Below are 22,282 nucleotides of genomic sequence, written 5' to 3' on the forward strand. Positions count from 1 at the left end.
GGTGGCGGAAATGTCGGCGGATGGTTTGGTTTATGCGAAGGTTGGTAGGGTGGAAGGTGAGCACCAGGGGTGTTCTGTCCTTGTTGCGGTTGGAGGGGTTGGGTCTGAGGGCGGAGGTGCGGGATGTGGATGAGATGCGTTGGAGGGCATCTTTAACCACGTGGGAAGGGAAATTGCGGTCTCTAAAGAAGGTGGCCATCTGGTGTGTTCTATGGTGGAACCGCTCCTCCTGGGAGCAGATACGGCGGAGGCGGAGGAATTGGGAATACGGACTGGCATTTTTGCAAGAGGTAGGGTGGGAAGAGGTGTAATCCAGGTAGCTGTGGGAGTCGGTGGGTTTGTAGAAGATGTCAGTGTCAAGTCGGTCGTCACTGATGGAGATGGAGAGGTCCAGGAAGGGGAGGGAGGTGTCAGAGATGGTCCAGGTAAATTTAAGGTCAGGGTGGAATGTGTTGGAGAAGTTTATTAATTGCTCAACCTCCTCGTGGGAGCACGAGGTGGCGCCAATGCAGTCATCAATGTAGCGGAGGAAGAGGTGGGGAGTGGTGCCAGGGTAATTACTGACCCAGCTAGCTCAGAGCCGGCTCCTAGGGTGAGCAGAGCTGCTGACACTCCTGTTTATATCCATCAGTCAGGGCCACCTGATTGAACCAGGTTAACAGCCCCAGTCAGGAAACTCATATTCTATGAGGTCCACCTTCCTATTCTCATTCCAATCACTAAAGTCTTAAAGGGGAGGGGCAGAAAGATTTAAGGCAGGAATTCCAGAGCTTCCTGTCCAGGTAACTAAAAGCAGGCTTACTGACATAAATGGAGAATGTTGATATGTTGAGGAGGTGGGTTGGAGGAAAGATAGGAATAGGTAGCGTCGCTCCGAAAGCTAATGTGCTTCCAATTAAACCTGTTGGACTATAACCTGGTGTTGTGTGATTTTTAACTTTGTACACCCCAGTCCAACACCGGCACCTCCAAATCAGGAATAGGTAAGGTTGCAAATTTGTGCACAAGGAGAGAAATTTTAAAATCAACATATTGCTGGACTGGCAACTAAAGTATTTTAGCTACACGCAGGCAATGTATAAATGGGATGTGCCATGAATTAGGACAAAGGTAGCAGAATTTCAGATGAGCTGAAGTTTACATAAGGTGCACATTGGGAGGTTAGCTAAGAGAATTTTAGATTATCTTCAAATACCATGAAGACTTGAATAAACGTTTCAGCAACAGATGGACAACATTATGGATGTTACATTTTCAGCTCAGATTCTAACAGAAGTTTGTCCAAACTCCATACACACACTGCAAAGGGAAGTCGAAAGAGGGCTGCTTCCTCAAAAATGTTGCAGGATATCATACCATATGAAAATAATGTTCTGAAGATGACAAATACTATGCTTTATTTTCGAGGGATTTTATCATCAGAATCCTGCAGTGTTTTCCCACCTATTGTGTGCAATTGCTTGACTTACAAACAGACCCTGACAGATTTGGCTTGGTAAATACAGTACTTAGCACCTCTCAGATTTGACAGGACAACGCAATTGACATCCTGGTTCGTCTCCAATATTGCACCTTGTATAAAAAGGTGTTTGTTCATTGTGATTCATGCTGACCGATTTGAAGCATCATTAAGGCTTCTGGCACCACAAGCAGCTTGACTGTATGGAGCAGGGAAGAGGCATGAAGAAAAGAACAATAAATGATAGGGGATTCTTTAGTCAGGGGAGCAGACAGGATGCTTCTGCAGCTGAAGACATGACTCCACGATGTTGTGTTGCCTCTCTAGTGCCAGGGTCAGGGATGTTACTAAATGGCTGAAAGGGGAGGTTGATGAGTTAAAGGTTGTGGTACATATTGATACCAATGATATGGGCAAAATGAGAAATAAGATCTTGTATCATGAATTCAGAGAGCGAGGCAGTTGATTAAAAGGCAGAACCTCAATGGTTGTGATCTCTGGATTACACCTGGGTCCATATACTGGCAAGTTTAGAAATAGGAAAATAGGACAGATGAGTGTGTGGCTCAAGAGTTGGTGTAAGAGAGAGGGTAGATTCCTGGATCACCGGGACCATTTTTGGGAAAGGTGAGACATGTACAATTGGCAAAGTCTGCAGTTGAACCACACTGGACCAACATCCTTGCTGCTAGGTTTGCTAGTGCTGTTGGGAGGAGTTCAAAGTAGTCTGGCAGGGGGAGGGTACACAGAATATTGATGAAATAGAGACACATCATGCTACAGCAAAGGAAGCAAGTCACAGTGGGTTTGGCTATGTTGAGTGTCAGGAGAGTAAGGCAAATCTAGATGGTCTTTACTTTAATGCTGAGAGTAATGGTTATGACTTGTGAGTTAATGGAGTGGATTGAAATATGATATTGTTGCCATCACAGAAACATGGTTGAGGGAAGAGCTGGATTGCAACTCAACATTCCGGGGTACAAGATTTTTAGGTGAGACAGAGGAGGGACAGTTATTAAGCAGTCAATAACTTAAATAAGGAGAGATGATGCCTTGGAGGGGTCCTCAAATGAGGCTTTGTGGGTAGAAATGTTAAGGGGGCAGCTACTTTGTTGGGAGTGTATTATAGGCCCCCAAAGAGTTAGTGAGAAATAGAGGAGTAAATATGTAGTCAGTTCACAGTGGTGTGTAAGGGGATTTTAACAGTTCCAACACAAACTGGGATAGTCAGAGTTTAAAGGTTTAGCGGGGGCTGGTTTCTTGTAAATGTATTCAGGGGAGTTTTCTTGTGCCAAGGCCCAACAAGGAACGGTACAGTGCTGGACCTGGTTCTGAGGAAAGAAGCTGGACAATTGTTTGATGTGGCAATGGGGGAACATTTAGGCGATAGCAATCACAACATGGTACGGTACAATTTTTTTCTGAACAAGGAAAATAATGGCCTGCAAGCGACAGCTTCGAATTGAAGGGGGGAGGGGGTGCAGATTTTATTTGAATAAAGCAGGATCAGGCCACAGGAGACTGGGACTGAGCTTCTTGTGGGTAAGTCTACAGCAGAACAATGGAAGACATTCAAATGGGAGCTCGAGAGAGTACAGGTCCAACATGCACCCCTAAAAGGGAAATATAAGAGCAATCAGTTCAGGGAGCCCTGGGTATCTCAGACAATTCAGGACTGGATAAAGAAGAAGAGTAGGGCTTTGAAAATAGATTTGCAAACAGGATTAGGGAGAATCCTAAGGTACTTTATAAATATATTAAAGGGAAGAGGTTAACCAGGGAAGAAGTAGGGCTCATTAGGGACCAAAGGGGCAATCTGTGTGTGGAGCTGCAGGATATGGAAGGGTGTGGAATGAATACTTCTCTTCAGCCTTCACTCTGGCAAAAGAGAACATAGGTATGGAATTCAGGAAAAGGGACTGTGAGGAATTTGTGCAGTTTGACATATGAAATGGGGAGGTATTGGAGGCTCTGTCAGACTTTAAAACAGAGAAATCCTCTGGCCCAGATGAATCCTCTGCATCTCAGGCTGCTATGGGAGACAAGGCAGGAAATCACAGGGGCTCTGACACAAGGTTTTAGTTCCTATCTGGACACAGGGAAGTGCCAGAAGTCTGGAGGATTGGTATTGTGGCTCCGTTTTTTAAGAGGGGTGGTAGAGATGAACCAGGAAATTATAAACCGGTGAGTAGGGAGACTAGTAGGGAAACAGTGGTAGGGAGACTATCGGAGAAAATTCTGAAGGAGCGATTTAATACCCACTTAGAAAGGTATTGGTTAATTATGGATAGTTACCATGGCTTTGTGAGAGGGAGGTAATGCCTAATAAATTTGTTAAAGTTTTTTTTAAAAATGTGGTTAAATGTGTGGAAGATGAATTCAGTTGGTGTAGTTTATATGGATTTTAGCCAAGTCTTTGACAAGGTCTTATATGGGAAACTGATTGAGAAGGTTGAAGCACAACTGGAATTGAAGGAAATTTGGTGAGATGGATCAGAAACTGGCTTAGTAATAGGACACAAATGGTAGTGGCAGATGGCTGTTTGAGTGACTAAGGGCCAGCATTCAGTGCTATGCCACAAGGATCTGCACTGGCATCCTTACTGTTTGTTATATACATAAATGATCTAGATGAAAGTGTGGCGGGAGGGGTGTTGAGCAAATTTACAGATGACACCAATATTGGTAGAGTGGTTAATAGCGAAGAAGATGGTTGTAGGTTACATGAAGATATAGATTAGAGTGGTGCTGGAAAAGCACAGCAGGTCAGGCAACATCCGAGGAGCAGGAAAATCAACGTTTCGGGCAAAAGCCCGTCATCAGGAATGAAGGCAGGAACCCTCCGGGGTGGAGAGATAAATGGGAGGGGGGTGGGGCTGGGGAGAAGGTAGCAAAGAGTACAACAGGTGGGTGGGGGTGGAGATGACGGTGATAGGTCAGAGGGGAGAGTGGACCGGATAGGTGAAGTCATTCACCTGCACATCCACCAATGCCACTTATTTTATCCGTTGCTCCGGAAGCGGTCTCCTCTACATTGGGGAAATTGGACGCCTTCTCGCAGAGTGCTTCAGGGAACGTCTCTGGGACACCTGTACCAATCAACCCCACCGCCCCATGGCACAACAGTTCAACACTCCCTCCCACTCTGACGAGGATATGCAGGTCCTGGGCCTCCTCCATCGCCACTCCCTCACCAACTGACGCCTGGAGGAAGAATGCCTCATCTTCCGCCTCAGAACACTTCAACCCCCGGGCATTGATGTGGACTTAACCAGTTTCCTCATTTACCCTCCCCCCCACGTTACTCCAGTTCCAACCTTCCAGCTCAGCATCATCCTCATGACCTGTCTTACCTGCCAATCTTCCTTCCCATCGATCCACTCCACCCTCCTCTCTGACCTATCACCTTCATCCCCACCCCCATCCACCTATTGTATTCTTTGCTACCTTCTCCTCAGCCCCACCCCCTTCCCATTTATCTCTCCACCCTGGTGGCTCCCTGCCCTCATTCCTGAAGGGCTTTTGCCCGAAATGTCGATTTTCCTGCTCCTTAGATGATACCTGACCTGCTGTGCATTTCCAGCACCACCCCAATCTAGACTCTGAATTCCAGCATCTGGAGTCCTCACTTTTGCCTACAGGAAGGTATAGATGGGTTAGTCAGATGGGCAGACCAGTGGCAAATGGTATTTAATCCTGATAAGTGTGAAGGGATGCACTTCAGAAGGAGAAACAAGATGAGGGAGTATTTAATAAATGGCAGGACACTGGGTAGCTGAGAGGAACAGAGGGATCTTGGAGTAACTATTCACAGAATCCTGAAATCTGCAGAGCATGCAAATAGGAGAGGTAAGGTGGCATACAGGACACTTCCTTTCATCAGTCATGGCATAGATTATAAGGAAGTAATGTTGGAGTGGTACAGAGCATTGATCAGGCCGTAGATGGAGTACTGTGTGCCGTTCTGGTCACCGCACCACAGGAAGGATGTGATAGCACTAGAAGGGTTACAGAGGAGGTTCACCAGGATGTTGCCTGGGATGGAAAAATTGAGCTATAAGAAGAGACTCGCTAGGCCTGGATTGTTTTCTTTCGAGCTGAGAAGACTAGGGGTGGGGGACATGATTGACGTGTACAGGAGTATGAGGGGTATGGACAGGGTGAATAGAGAGCAGCTGTTCCCCCTCATTGAGGGGTCAATCACGAGAGGGTGTAGTTTTAGGGCAAGGGACAGTAGATTCAGAGGGGATTTAGGGAAAAAAAACCTTTTTCACTCAGCAAGTGATGGAAATCTAGACTGCACTGCCTGGGAAAGTGGTACAGCTGGAAACCTTACACCCTTTAAAACATATTTGGATGAGCACTTCAAGTATCTTCACATTCAAGAATACGGGACAAGTGCAGGAATTTGGGATTAGTGAAGTTTTAGTGGTAGTTATGTTGGTGCAGACTCAATGAGCCAAAGGGCCCTTTCTGCGCAGTATGAATTATGAATCAAAAGGAATTTTGCGCTCAGGGAATACTTCGGAAATGTCAACAGCTTGGTGTAAAATTCTGATTGTTTAGTTTTGCAAATTTGAACGTTTGCAATGATACTGCAGTCGCTATGAGTAGATAAGTATTTTAATTGAGAAGATATTTTGCAAACAGGATGTAAAATTATTGTTTATGGTTAAACTTGAGCAGGTTATAACGTCAAAACACGTGGTAAACTCTTAGCTCTTCTTTGGGAAAAGTTCCATTTTAGAGAAGTGAAGGAGGCCTGCAGTACTCGATGTGCCTGTGCCTGTACTGGGCGCCGTGTAAGGATTTTCCAATGTAGTTAACAGCTTTGCTTCTACAGAGCATGAGGCAATGGCAGCTTCCCCAGAATCATATCTGTTGTAGAGGGATCTTTAACATATAATATTAACTTAGCAATACAGAACTTGAATATTTCTGTTAGAGATACACTATTGAAAGTTTTTTTTAATATGTTGTATTCATCAGGAATGAAGCAAGAATACCAAATGTCAAGGAAAGCACCAATTCTTTTCTCATGAGAAATGGGTACTGGTTGATTAGTAAGTCTGCTCTGATTGGTCATGGCATTGTAATGGACAGTTCACCAGGAAACTATTGTGCACCTTGTTTTTGTTTGATTTGATACGAATTCCAGTAACAACTAATTTAAGTTAAAAATCACACAACACTAGGTTATATTCTAACATGTTTATTTGGAAGCATTAGCTTTCAGAGCGTTGCTCCTTCATCCGGTGGTTGTGGGGTAAAGGAACAGTGCTCCGAAACCTAGTGCTTCCAAATAGACCTGTTGGACTATAATCTGGTGTTGTGTGAGTTTTAACTTTGTACGTCCCAGTCCAACACCGGCATCTCCAAATCACAACTAATTTAAGAGTGTCAGTTAGGTCCACAATATATTTCACGTACAATTACTAGAAGCTACTTATTTTCATATACAAAGATCTCTCCTCGATAGCTGATTTTCTAATTTTGCATCTGAGAATTCCACAGTTGCACAAATCTCACAGAGAAAGAAAAATTGTCTTCACTAATTGTAAAACAGTGCCTCTTCCCCCCACCCCTCATCCTAATTCTGGATTCATCTACAAAGGAAACATTCTTTCAAATTCCAATTGTTCAGAATCTTAGATACTTGATCCAGTTCCCCCTTCATTCTTCTAATCTGCATCAGAAACAAACACAGTCTGCCCAACTTCTCATAAGACAACTGTCTCAATCCAGGAATCAATCTGGTAAAACTTCTCTGAACTGTCTCCAAGACGTTTACACCTTCTAGTTATTATGTTCTGGATTGAACTTCCATAGAGTAGCAGCTAGGTTTAAAAAAACCATATGGTGATGTTTTTAATCTAAGTCAAGAGATCGAATTTTCAGATTTTTGTGGCAACATAAAGGAAGAGATCATCATTACAAATTTACATGGCAATATAAATATGCAGTCCAGAGTAATTGCAGTAATTGTTTGTGAAAACACAGGACTTATACACTTAATGGTCCTGGGGAGTGTTGCTGAACAAAGAGATCTTGGACTGTTGGTTCATATGACAATGTCTGTAGACTATAACCAGATAGTGAAAGGTTTAGGTTCTCAGTTTGGTTAAACAAGAGGTTCAGCTGAGCATCACTCATATCAAGATAGCTTTTTGTGAAACAAGAGGTCCAATGGAGCATGACTCAGATTAGATAAGAACTTACAGTTAACAACGGGGTAATGGGTTAACAAAGTAGAAAAGCATTCATTATGTAGAGCCATTTAACAAGATGAGGTAGCATTCAGTATGCAAGGTCAGTTAACAAAGTGAAAAGTATTCATTATGTGAAGCCAGTTACTCATTGTGTAACAGCAGATGGCTTATTCTTTATTATTGACACTCACTGATTGTAACAGCCACCCAATCAATAAGTCTGTATGTTGCCTTATCTGGATGCTCCTCCCTGTAAAATAACTATATAGTTCATTGAGAAACTGCTCTTCCAGAGAAGACTGTGAACTCATCTCTCCGTGAACAAGGGTGATCGTTCTCTCTCCCTCCAGGGTCCGGAATAAAGATGAAGGAGGTAAAACTATACTGTGTCTGAGCGTTTTGCTTCAAACTGGGGGGGAGGGGGGGAACCAGGACAACAATACTGGCGTGGTCAGCAGGATCCAAATGAATAGTTACAATCGGACAGTGTCAGTGATCACCCGGAACATTAGTTTCTTGAGAAGGACGAGCCCACAAGTAAGATTTTAGACCTTGATCCCTCTCAGTATTCCTGTGTGCCAGGACGGTCCCCTCGTTCAATCTCTCTCTATCCTACGGATTCCTCGAACAGTAATTAGTTCAGTCAAGAGACACAGTTTTGCAAGCGCACTGGCAGGCAGAGGTTTGAGTCCTCTGCACTGCATTGGGGGGAGCAGGGTGTGTTCGAGGTTCAAGTCCTCTGCATAGTACTGGGGTTAAGGTCCCCTGGGGTGGGTTTGGTTAAGGTATGAGTCTTCTGCATGGTACTGGGGTTAAAGTCCCCTAGGATGGGTTTGATTGAGGTTCAAGTCTTCTGTGTAGTACTGGGGTTAGAGTCCCTGGGGTGGGGGTGTGTGATTGAGGTTTGAGTCCTCTGCACGGTACTGAGGTTAGAGACCCCTGGTGCTTGGGATTTGAGGTTCGAGTCCTCTGCACGGAACTGGGGCTCAAGTTCCCTGGAGGTGTGATTGAAGTTCAAGTTCTCTGTGTGGTACTGGGGTTCAAGTCCCCTGGGGTGGGAATGGTGTGATTGAGGTTCAAGTCCTCTGTGTGATACTGAGGTTAGAGACCCCTGGGGTGGGTTTGGTTGAGGTTCAAGTCCCTTTGCACGATACTGGGTTTGAGTCTGCAGGCAGTGGTTTGAGTCCTCTGCACTGCATTGGGGGGAGCAGGGTGTGTTTGAGGTTCAAGTCCTCTGCGTAGTACTGGGGTTAAAGTCCCCTGGGGTGGGTTTGGTTAAGGTATGAGTCTTCTGCATGGTACTGGGGTTAAAGTCCCCTAGGATGGGTTTGGTTAAGGTTTAAGTCCTCTGCATGGTACTGAGGTTAGAGACCCCTGGAGGTGTGATTGAAGTTCAAGTCCTCTGTGTGGTACTGGGGTTAAAGTCCCCTGGGGTGGGAATGATGTGATTGAGGTTCAAGTCCTCTGTGTGATACTGAGGTTAGAGATCCCTGGGGTGGGTTTGGTTGAGGTTCAAGTCCCTTTGCACGGTACTGGGTTTGAGTTTACTGGGTGGGTTGATTTGAGGTTCAAGTCCTCTGCACTGTGCTGAGTTACGAGCTTCCTATGTTTAGTTGGGTTTTGAGTTTTCTGTGTTTTAATTGGGTCTGAGATTTATGTGTTTAAGTGGGGTTCAAGTTCTCTGTGTTTAAGTGGGATTCAATCCCCTGTGAGGAGTAAAGTGAGAAAGTGGTTAAAGTCCCCTGGTGGCAAAATTTGAGGCTCTGAGTCTTTGTTCTGGGGAGGAGAGTGGCTTGGATTGAAGTGCCATGTGGTCTGTTGTGAGGGTTTTCTCTTTTTATAAGGGTAATTTCATTGAGAGGATGTAAAAAAATGAGAAAAACTGAAATTAAGGTTGTATTAACACTTGGGTTGAAAAAGGAAAGTTTCAATGTAAATTGTGCCACGCTAAGAGTATTTGATGTTTAAAAATTTTGGTTTTTAAAATACTGGTTCAGAAAATCCTTTTTAGGTAACTGTTTTGTCTTGTTTGAATTAGGATCCCAAATCCAATGTGTTTTGTGGGCTGTGTAGTGGGGAAGATTTTGTTGTTACACTGGAATTGTACATTATGTCCTTCTTAAAATTATCAAACTTGTAACCTGAAAACTAATTGATTGAGTGCCTCGAGTCCCTGATTTGTTTGGAATTCTACAATGCCTGTTTAAAAAAAACAGTTGGGTCTGTGGTCACGCTTTAGCCAGATGAGAGTACTGTATTATAATATCTTCACTGCTGTGTTTTTAAAGCAGAGTGTTCACAAAAAGAAGAGTGCATTTTTAGTTTGATATTTTATTAAAATTTTCTAGAGAATATTAGAATTTGAGGCTGAGCTGTTTAAATTCTGTTAATTATTGTTAAGGCTTCATTGGCCCCTTCATATTGCAAATTCAAAGAATGTTGATCTCTACCAAAGTTGCCACTGTAATTCCAACTGTTTTATTTGGGGAGTTTCATTTGGAGAACACATTTTAAAATATTCATCATTTGTTTCCCATGAATATTTGAGATTTAAATCAGAATTGAAACTGCCTCTTCAATTGCTAAAGCAGAGGAAACATTTTGTTGTTTTCTTGCTGTTCTAGACTTTTGAAATACTTTTCCTGACAGCTTTCACATTATTGAGGAGAAAGTCTTAGCCAACTATCAATTTGTTAAAGGAAGATCATTTCTGAATAACCTGAATGAGGTACCCAAGGGTTTGATTTTAGGACCATTGATTGTTGTTTATCAGTGACTGAGTTGCTTAGGCAGTATAATTTAGAAATTTATGGAATGTATAAAAATTGATAATGTCATAAATAGTGAACAGAGTAACAGACTTCAAGAGGACTGAGAATGTTGAAATAGGCAGACACAATTTAATATTATTAAATGTGTGACCAACGGATTCAATCAGCTCCCAGTCATTAACACAAAAAGTGAAGAAGCTAACAACAGTGAAGAGGAGGTCTGTGTGCTTTTGTCAGAGGCCTTCCTGCGGAAATCACTTACCTTGTCTTTCGATCATTTAAGGGATATGAAGGTTCACTGATCAAGCTGACATCACAACAGCCAGTTGGCTTTGTTACATTTAACAGCAGTTCAGGAAAGAATGCTGCATTCACCTAGCCTGCTGCTGCAGCTGCTGCACTGCATACTCAGATGTGCTGGTATCCTTCATCTGAAGCATCTCTGCAAGGATGGAAGACTCGTCGGGTTTGTGAAGCATTTAACTGCCCTTACCCAAGAATTCAGATTTCTCCAAAGGGTGATGCACAAGGACAGACTGAATTTTGTTTTCAGGTTGGACTTTACTGAAGGAGATTTTGGAGAACTGGCTCATTTCCACTCGACTTGGAGGGGATGGAGTGGTCATTAAGCACTGTGGATTTAAGAACTTTACTGGTGAATTTGTTTTCCACATGGGCGGATTTTTCAAACTCTAATTACTGTAACAGACTAGTAATTTTTGTTGTAAAAATCATTATCTACTGTGTGTCAATAACTTGCTTAAATACTGGCTGTCAGAGTCTTATGAAAGCTGGTAATGTCATTGGTTATCACTAAATGATAAAAGGAGGGAATGAGGATGTGTATAGGGTAATAAGCAGGCAGGGAAAGAGTTAAGTTCTAAGTTTCGTGAAACAAGAGGTTCAGCTGAGCATGGCTCAAATCAGATAGGAACTTACAGTTAACGATGGAGTGCTGGAACCAAGGGTGATGGGTTGACAAGGTGGAAAAGCATTCATTATGTTAAATGTAGAGCCACTTAACAAGATGAGGTAGCATTCAGTATGCAAGGTCAGTTAACAAAGTGAAAAGTATTCATTACGTGAAGCCAGTTATTCATCATGTAACAGCAGATGGCTTCATCTTTATTATTGACACTCACTGATTGCAACAGCCACCCAATCAATATGTCTGTTGCCTTATCTGGATGTTCCTTCCTGTAAAATGACTACATAGTATATTGAGAAACTGCTCTTCCAGAGATGACCGTGAACTCATGTCTCTGTGCACATGGATGATTGTTCTTTCTCGGAATAAAGATGAAGGAGGTAAAACTGGGGGTGGGGGTGGGGAGGCAACAGGATAACACATAGTTCCTTGAAGGGGTGTCTCAGGTAAATAAGATAGCAAAGAAGATGTTTAATATTTAGGAGTTGGGGGGTCATGTAGCAGTTGTATAGGCCATTGGTTACGCCACTTTTGGAATATTGTGTGTAATTCTGATCTCAGTCCTATATGAAGGATGTTGTGAAACTCGAAAGGGTTCAGAAAAGATATACAAGGATATTGCCAGGGTTGAAGGGTTTAAGCTATAGGGAGAGGCTGAATAGGCTGGGACTATTTTCCCTGGAGCATCGGAGGCTGAGAGGTGACCTTATAGAGGTTTATAATATCATGAGGGGAATGGATATGGTAAATAGACAAGGTCTTTTCCCTGGATTGGAGGAGTCCAGAACTAGATGGCATAGGTTTAGGGTGAATTACAATTAGAATCCCTACTGTGTGGAAACAGGTCCTCTGGCCCAACAAGTCCACACCAATCCTTGGAAGAGTATCCCACTCAGCCCCATTCCCTTACATTTACCCATGACTCATCCATCTAACTTATACATCCCTGAACACTATGGACAATTTAGCATGGCCAATTCACTTAATCATCTTTGGGCTGTGGGAGGAAACCAGAGCACCTGGAGGAAACCCACACAGACATGGTAAGAATGTGCAAACTCCACAGACAGTTGCCCAAGGCTGGAATCGAACCCAGGTCCCTGGCGCCATGAAGCAGTAATGCTAACCACGGAGTTATCATGCCGCCCTCACTGTGCTGGTGAGAGGACAGAAATTTAAAAGGGACCTAAGGAACAACTTTTTCAGGCAGAGGGTGGTGCCGTGTATGGAATGAGCTCCCAGAGGAAGTGGAGGAGGCTGGTACAATTACAACATTTAAAAGGCATTTGGATAGGTATATGAACAGGAATGGTTTAGAGGGATATGGGCCAAGTGCTGGCAAATGGAGCTAGATTAATTTAGGATATCTGGTCAGATTGGATAAGTTGGACCAAATGGTCTATTTCCATGCTGTACATCTCTATGACTATATAGGCAATATTCAAGAGATGTTATCCTTCACAGTTTGTTTCACAGCTGCCTGTTTTTTTCTGAGGTGTATATGTGATTTTCAGAGTCATGCTGCACTTCACTAGCTATTGTGTAAAATCACAGCATCACAGACATGTTGCCATCCAGAAGATGATCAATCAGCCCAATGTATCTGCAATTCTTCACATGTTCCATGTCTGTTTCATGCATAAACCTCACTGACGAGGCTGTAGATTCTAGGCTGCTTTTGCCACTTGTTGGTTAGCTCATCCTCTTGAGAGTGAGCCCAGAACTAAGAGACATTTGTATAATTAGAAGTCACACTATTAGGACAGAAGGAAAATAGTGTGAAACAACTCGACTACATGATCACCAACCAAGAGTTTTGTATGCACCTTGGAAATATAACCAGTTGCCTGAACAGAAACGGCAAAGGGCCTCCATAGGGATCAGTCCTCGCACCAGCTCTCCGAAATGTAGTCTATTCCTTCCATTAACCCACAGCTCTCAATGTCCCAAACCTCCAGGCTGAAGTAGTTCAGGACAAATGCTCACAGAGGATTATGTTCTCCGGAAGCCTACTTTATAAAGTGGAGACTTTGACCAATCACTGCCAGGAAAGAACTCCGTGCCTAGTTTGTGGCTGACCACTCACCCAAAGCCCAACAAAAAAGTACCTTTGTCACCACTCTTGGGCCATGCATTAACCCACCAGGAACACTTCCCGGAAACTGGAACTGAGATCAAGATGAGAACGAATCAAACGCGGTAGGTATTCTGGGAAAGAAATAATGATTATTTCTCGATGTTGACAGCTTGAATGGCTTCCTGTGTTGCAAGGACTGAATCTGTCGATGTTCATGGGGAAATATTGTCCTCAAAGAACATCACTGGCTGACACCAAGTGATGCACTCTCATTGACACAGGACTGATGAAACTGCACACAATTGTCTGAAATCTCATTGTCCCTACTGAAACACACTTCACATCCCACAACGTGATGTCTACTCCACCTCTCAACGGAGTATGCCTCAATGGAGCATCTTGCAGCTGATTGCAGACGTCACCAACTGCAACCAGATAACTGACTCTAACTGTTAAAATCCAAAGTTTAACCCTTCCATGGAAAATATGGACAATACTCAACTCTGAGGATGGGCCAGAAGTGTGCAATTGTGGCTTCCAGGTCCCACCATTACCCATCCATTGAGCTTCAAGAGAGATCCATTCTTGGTGGCATCACAACCATTCACACACATAAATAAGTTAAATCACACTTGTTTCCAAAGGAAGGGACCAATGCAGAACATAATTTTTGTTTAAGTTAAGAACCCTTACATCAACTGCGTGCATCCATTTATATTTGTGATTAAATGCTAGTGTGTTAAATTAGTTTTACATGTCGATTGTTCTGTTTTGCACATTTTTCGTAAAACTGACACTTGTTTCCACGCACTGCATTAACCTTTCATTCCAGAAGTGTTGGTTTTGTACACCACACAGTGAAGGGAAATGTCAAAAGATAGCACCGATTACTGTACTCTAAAATAAATACACCACAGGACAAGTGGTTCATGTTCAGATAAAAGATTTTAAAGTCCAGGTGGGCTCATATGTATTAGAGGGTTTTATATCGATCCCAAATCCCTACAAGCTTTCTTGCTACAATTAAGGGATGGTCACATTTAGGGGCTGAATAATTGCTCAGCCTATTTGCATGTCACATCTGGGTGATGGGTGTACGTTTGAATTGTGATGTTAAGAAATACAAAGAACATTGAAAATTTACAGCTCAGGAACAGGTTCTTCGGCCCTCCAAGCCTGAGCCAATCCAAATCTACTGTCTAAACCTGTCACCCAATTCCTAAGCATCTGTATCCCTCTGCTCTCCACCAACTCATGCATCTGTTCAGACGCATCTTAAATGAATCTACCGTTCCTGCCTCTACTACCTCTGCTGGCAACATGTTCCAGACACCCAGCACCCTCGGTGTAAAGTACTTGCCATGTGTATCCCCCTTAAACATTTCACTTCTCACCTTGAAAGCGTGACCGTTCGTCATTGAATTCTTCACCCTGGGAAAAAGCTTATCTCTATCTATCCTATCTATATCGTTCATGATTTTGTAGATTCAATCTCCTTTTTTCGAATGAAAACAAACCTAACCTACTCAACCTCTCTTCATAGCTAGCACCTTCCATACTAGGCAACATCCGCGTAAATCTTCTTTGCACCCTCTTCAAAGCGTCCACATCTTTTTGGTAATGTGGCGACCAGAACTGTGCACAGTATTCTAAATGCGGCCGAACCAATGCGTATACAATTTTAGCATGACCTGCCAGTTCTTACACTCAGTACCCCGTCCAATGAAGGCAAGCATACCATAGGATTCTTGACTACTCTATCCACCTGTGCAGCAACATTCTGGGTACAAATTCTATCTCAACATTCATCATGTCCCTCTCCTCAGTGAACGCTGATGCAAAGTAATCATTCAGAATCTCACCCATTCTCTCAGATTCATCACACAGCCTTCCTTCATTATCCTTTAGTGGACCAATCCTTTCTCTAGTTACCCACTTATTTCTTATATAAGAATAAAAGGCTTTTGGATTCTCCTTAATTCTGCTCGCTAAAGTTATTTCATGACCCCTTTTAGCCCGCTTGATTCCTTGTTTAAGACTGGTCTTACTCTTCCGATATTCCTCCAGGGCCCGTTCTGTTCTTAGCTGCCTGGACCTTATGTATGCTTCCCTTTTCCTCTTGGCTAGTTGTACTATTTCTCCTTTCATCCACGGTTCACAAATCTTGCCTTTCCTATCCTTTGACTTCAATGGGGCATGTCTATCCTGCACTATCTTTAACCTATCTTTGAAAGCCTCCCACATATCAAGTGTGGACTTCTCTTCAAATAGCTTTGCCCAATCCACATTTCCCAGCTCCTGCCTAATTTTGATATAATTGGCTTTGGCCCAATTTAGTACACTTCCCTCAGGACTACTCTCGTCTTTGTCCACGAGTATTCTAAATCTTACAGAATTGTGGTCACTGTTTCCAAAGAAATCCCCCACTGCAACTTCTACCACCTGGCCTAGCTCATCCTCCAACACCAGTCCAAAATGGCCCCTTCCCTTGTCGGACTATTGACATACTGCTCTAGAAAACTCTCCGGGACACGTCTTATAAATTCTACCCCATCCAGACCTCTGAAACTGTGTATCCCATTCAATGTTGGGAAAATTAAAATCTTCCATGATCACTACCCTATTGCCTCTACATCTTTCCATAATCTGCTTACCTATTTGTTCTTCTACCCCATGCCCACTGTTGGGAGGCCTGTCATGCAGCCTCAACGATGTAACCGCACCCTTATTTCTCAGCTCCACCCATAATGCCTCACTACTCAAGCTCTCCAAAGTGACCTCTTTTAGCACAGCTGTGATATCATCCCTGACCAGCAATGCAAATCCATTCCTCCTTTTACTTCCCTCCCTGTCCTGTCTGAAGCATCTATATCCTGGAACATTTAGTTGCCAATCATGCCCTTCCTTCAACCAAGTCTTTGTGATTGCAATAACATCATACTCCCAGGCACCAATCTAAGCCCTAAGTTCATCTGCCTTACCCACTATACTCTATGCATTAAAGTAGATGCACTTCAGGCCACCAGTTCTTTTGCGTTCATCAGCTATCTGCCTACTCTTCCCCTTATTAATGCTATCTTCATGATTCTTACAGTCTCCAGTTTCCACCTCACTGTCTACTTGTCTTCTCTTCTGGTTCCCTGCCCCCTGCCACATTAGTTTAAAACCTCCCCAAAAAACTCCCCCAAGGACATTAGTTCCAGTCTGGTTCAGATGTAGACTGTCCATTTTGTAATGCTCCCACCTTCCCCAGAACGAGTCCCAATGTTCAACAAATCTGAACCCCTCCCTCCTACACCATCCCTCAAGCCACGTGTTCATCCTGCCTATTTTTTCATTTCTACACTGGCTAGCATGTGACACTGGCAGTAATTCCGAGATCACTACCTGTGAAGCCCTCCTTTTTAACTTCTCTCCTAGTTCCCTGAATTCTGTTTTCAGGACATCTTGTTTTTTTAAAAACTTATATCGTTGATGCTTATATCATTGGCTGTTCATCCTCCCCTTTTAGAATGCTCTGTAGCCGATCGGTGACATCCCTGACCCGAACACCTGGGAGGCAACATACCATCTGGGAGTCCCGTTTTTGGCCACAGAATCATCTATCTACTCCCTTACAGTAGAATCCCCTATGACTATGGACAAGAACACATGTTCATATTGTTCTGTGTTAAGATCAGACAGTTGAGTGGCAGGAAGTGCCGAGTCATGTGTTTAGTCACTTCTTCCAAAAAAAAATAAAATTAGATTTCCTCTCTTATCTACCAAAATTAAAGATTAAACAGAAAACTGATGGTCTCAGTTACACTCACCATTTCAAAACTGGACTGAGTAGAAATAGATTTTTTTTAAAAAGACAATATTCCTTTTGCAATGTATTTTCCAGGATGATAATCACTTTATTCAGGTCAACAAAGTGTCAGATGTTCAGAACAGGGCTCAGTGTCCTGGACAATATTTATCCCACAATCAACTTCACCAAAACAATTATTACAGTGGCTGATCGTGGGATGTTGCTGTGCACAACCTGTCTGCTGTATTTCTTACACTTGGTCACTGGCTACATTTCAAAAGGACATCATTGGCTGTAAAGTGCTTTGGAACATCTTGAAGTTGTGAAAAACATGATATAAATGCACTATTTCCTTTTCAGCTTGGAACAACATGCTATTTGCATCTGCTCCAGATTATGAAATTATGGAACAAAACATCAATCACGGGTTTGAGTTAATTGCACATGATATATAACATTCAATTAAGAACAGTGAAAATATTCACAACTGATCATTCCTGGGATAGTAATCTTTTCAGCCAGGACTTGTTCTCACAATGTCCTGTATGTGGAGCTTTGGAAATATGGGTGGATTGAGAGCCTGGTCAATTTTTCCATTCCCTGGTCTAGTGACACTGAGGCTAAGTGTAGAGTTCCAGCTCAGCTCAACCAATACAACAGCAGATGGAAGCTGCTCTACGTGACTCGGTAGCAAACTGGGCAGCTCATTTACCAACTACGCTTGTGTGTTAATGAGGCAGAACTTTCTGTAGAACTATCAGGACTGCATCTAGAGATGCTTCCAATGGAAAAAAAAGCTCAAGTGAGGCATCCAAACACATTCATCAATTAGTTGCTTCTGCCTTTAGGGCATTATAATGACATACATCAAAGGCATACTTAAATTGGAGCCATTGAACTATTTAATTCATTGCAGAGTCCCAAACTGTGTGTGTGTGTAAGTAAAATTGTTCAGCAGGCTTCTTTGTATCAGCAACAGGTGAAAAAAAACAAAATTTTTAAAAGGATTTGCTTTAAATTTCACATTGCTGCAAATACAACACAATATTAAATTTGTCAAATAATGTAGATGCATTTAATTGGAAGCTGGATAAACATGAGAAAAAGGAATAGAAGGATGTGATGATAGATGCAATGAAATAGAGCATAGAGATGTACAGCACTTCAGTCCAACTTGTCCATGCCAACTAGATATCTTAAATTAATCGAGTTCTATGTGCTAGCACCTGGCCCATATCACTCTAAACCCTTCCTATTCATATACCCATCCAGATGCCTTTTAAAGGTTCTAGTGTACCAGTCTCCATCACTTCCTGACAGCTCATTCCATAGACGCACCGCCCTCTGTCTGAAAAGTTGCCCCTTAGGTCCCTTTTAAATCTTTCTCCTCTCACCCTAAACCTATGCCATCTAGTTCTGGGCTCCCCCGCCCCAGGGAAAAGACCTTGTCTATTTACCAAATCCATGCCACTCATGATTTTATAAAGCTCTATAAGGTCACCTCTCGGCCTCCGAAGCTCCAGGGAAAACAGCCCTCTCTTATTCAGCCTCTCCCTATAGCTCAAACCCTCCAAACCTCGCAAAATCCTTGTAAATCTTTCCTGAACCTTTTCAAGTTTCACAACATCCTTCTTATAGGAGGAAAAATGACTGGCACCGAAGAATTGGGGTGAGTGGCCTGTTCTGCTGTAAATTCTATCCACCAGGGCATTTTTCCTATCTTGCCATCATTGAACACAGTCAGCATATCTTGGGAATTTAAGCAGTATGAGGATTCTGCCACCTGGTGGTTAGTCATCATAGCAAACTATTAATCAGCAGTATAACATTATTGGATCCAGCAATAATTAAATTATTCAACATTATCATTTGTAGTACAGTAAAAGCTCTACCTCTGTACATCTGTCCATATTGTACAGTCGTGATGTGGAGGAGCCGGTGTTAGATTGGGGTAGACAAAGTTAAAAATCATAAAACCAGGTTATAGTCCAACAGGTTTATTTGGAAGCACTAGCTTTTGGAGCGCCGCTGCTTCATCCTGAAGGAGCAACACTCAGAAAGCTAATGCTTTCAAATAACCTGTTGGATTATAACCTCATATTGTACAGATCATACACAGAGTATTAGCCACGTGCGATATTAACAGGAAGGTAGCAAATCTGGAAATGCTTAGCAGTGGAACGGAGATATAAAACTAAACAAACAAGACATAAAAAGTTGAACACTATTTTCATTGATGTTCATTACTTTTGGGGAAAATTCTATAAATGTTGGATCTTCTATTAACTTATGAGATATTTCCACCATTATTATAAACATTAGCTAAAAAATATTCTACCGTTAAAAATTGCTTCCAATATCTTAAGAATAAAGGAAAGCAAAACAACTAAAGTCATGTGCATGTCTTTTTTTAGAAAAAGTTCAAATTATGCAATTATTATAACAACTAAATTTTAATAAAATAACTTCAAAGGAAAATAAATAAGACTACTCTTATTGTTATGCTCGAGTGAGGATAATTACAGGAAAATAAAGTAGTGGCTGGAGAAGTGATGCAGGAGGAAAGGCTTCTGATTCTCGGGATATTGAGTAATTTTTAGCAGAAAGAGCACTGCACAAGTTGTAATGAGTCAGGAAATTATTGCCAACTGAGGGATTAACTGGTATTATTGGGCAGGAGCTGAAGAAAATTGCCTAGATAAGGAGGGTCTAAGAACAGAGGTATGAGCAACAGTTAAATTAGTAAGAATGGCACGGACCAGATTGCATGCCAAGATCTTTAATGTGACAAACAAAATTGGCAAGCTCCAGGAACAGATTGCTACATAGCATTATGGGGATGTTGCATTAACAGAGCCATGGCTCAAACAAGGCTCAAGCCTTAAAATTCCTGGTTAGCAAATATAAAAGAATGAATGAGAAGGGAAAGCACAAACCAGCCATGAGTTAAACCTTGAAAGTGAAAGGCAGGGGGTTTAGAGAGAAGTTGAAAAAAAAATTTTCATTCAGAGGGTGGCGGGAGTCTGGAATGCACTATCTGGGGGGGTAGTAGAGGCAGGAAACTTCAGAACTTTAAAAAGCTATTTTAATAAGCACTTTAAATGTCACAACACTAAAGGCTGTGGATGACATTGAGTTAGTGTAGTTTTGGTGGTACAGAGGATGGACTGAAGGGCGATTCTGTGGCAGTATTAAGGATGTTATAATGGTTCTAAATGGAAAAGATTAGCCTGACAGTTCTAAGACTGAATCTATTTGACTTGAACATTGAAACTTGTTTAAAAGAGTTCCAAACTGTGAGAAGCAAATAGTTGAGCAAATATGCTGGAAAATTTAAAAGGCATGTAACAAAAATAGAGTAGTGACATGAGAAGACATTAACTATCGTAGTATAGATTGGGGAGAAAAAAAAATGTCTTGGTTATGAAAGAAAAGGAATTTTAATATATGAAAGGGAGAATTTTCTCAATTAACATACTTCTAGTTCAAAAAAGAAGAAAGCAGTTTAAACTCCCTGCGAAATGAGGTTAAATGGAGCATATAACAGACATCATTTAACTACCAGTGACCAAAATAAAATTCAGATTAAAGTACTTGTGGAAAGAGATCAGAAAATATAAAATGTAAAATGCTTACCTGGCAAAGAAATGATTTTGATCATTTAAGAATGGTCCTACCATGGGTACATTGGACCTATGTGCAGGGTAAAGACATAACTGAGCAATGACGGCATTCAGGAAGAGGTAATTTAAGTGCAAACTAGTTATATCATTTTAAGGGGAAGGTAAAACAAATTAAGCTAATGCACCCTAATTGACAACGGAGATAGAGGTTAGAATAACTCAGTAAACGTTCTGTTCTGTACTGGTCTGTAAACATTGTTACGGACAAGGGAGAGATGTGGGATGATTTCTCCATTTTATGCATCTAACCTGTGCTGCGGAGATGGTTTTGCAGTGGCAATATGACTGGACTAGAATGCAGAAGTCCAGTTTAATGACATGGAGACATGGGTTCAAATCCAACCACGGCAGCTGGTGAAATTCAGATTTAATTAGTAAAAACTTGGACTATAAAGCCAGTCTCAGTAATGGGGGTAAAAACTTGGACTATAAAGCTAGTCTCAGTAATGGTGGTCACAAATAAAAGCCCATTTGGTTCACTAACATCCTTTAGGGAAAGGTGTCCTGACTTGGTCTGGTCTAATTGTGACTCCAGATCCATAGTAATGTAATTGACTCAAGTGCTCTATGAAATGCTGGAGTACATTACTCAGTTCAAGGGCAATAAGGGATCGACAACAAATACTGTTTTCAGTATTAATAGTTCTTGTCTACATGAACTTGCTTTGCGCCTGTTACGTTGCCTCTCCAATTGAAGATCACAAAAGGTTCTCATTTTGTCCCACTGAAATCCATTTAAAGCTGTTCTTGTATAGTTTGCACCCAACTTATTTGAAATTTGTAATAATTTATTTAACATGAACTTTGTTGACGCGTTTTATTGCCACATTCATTTTTGTATATTAGACGGGTTCATGTGACATTAGTTGCTATTTCTCATTTGCAGAGCCCCCAAAATCTTCCACTCCAACTATATAAACATTGTTGACCTGTTTTATTGCCACATTGATTTACACATATTAGACAAGTTCACATGATATTAGTTGCTATTTTGCATTTTCAGTGTCCCCACAATCTTCCACCTCAACTATATAAAGACACAGACTCACAGCTAGACAAAGACAAACTGATGTAAGGCCCCGTGAGGGCAAAGCTGAAAATGTGTTGCTGGAAAAGCGCAGCAGGTCAGGCAGCATCCAGGGAACAGGAGAATTGACGTTTCGGGCATAAGCCCTTCTTCAGGAATGAGGAAAGTTTGTCCAGCAGGCTAAGATAAAAGGTAGGGAGGAGGGACTTGGGGGAGGGGCGTCGGAAATGTGATAGGTGGAAAGAGGTCAAGGTGAGGGTGATAGGTCAGACTGGGGTGGGAGGGACACACACACACACAGCGAGGGAGGGACACACACACACAGCGTGGGAGGG

General features: G+C 42.2%; 1 long non-coding RNA gene across 1 annotated transcript in view; it reads right to left on the reverse strand.

The window, feature by feature from the left end:
* The window catches only part of LOC122554799, a 27,763-nt gene extending 6,831 nt beyond the window's left edge, over positions 1-20,932 (reverse strand). Inside the window, exon 1 of the long non-coding RNA XR_006313085.1 lies at positions 20,874-20,932. This is a non-coding gene — a long non-coding RNA (uncharacterized LOC122554799). The remainder of the gene's footprint in view (positions 1-20,873) is intronic.
* Between the last annotated feature and the right edge of the window lie 1,350 nt (positions 20,933-22,282).

Source organism: Chiloscyllium plagiosum, chromosome 11 (genome assembly GCF_004010195.1).
Source record: "Chiloscyllium plagiosum isolate BGI_BamShark_2017 chromosome 11, ASM401019v2, whole genome shotgun sequence".
Classification (NCBI taxonomy): Eukaryota; Metazoa; Chordata; class Chondrichthyes; order Orectolobiformes; family Hemiscylliidae; genus Chiloscyllium; species Chiloscyllium plagiosum.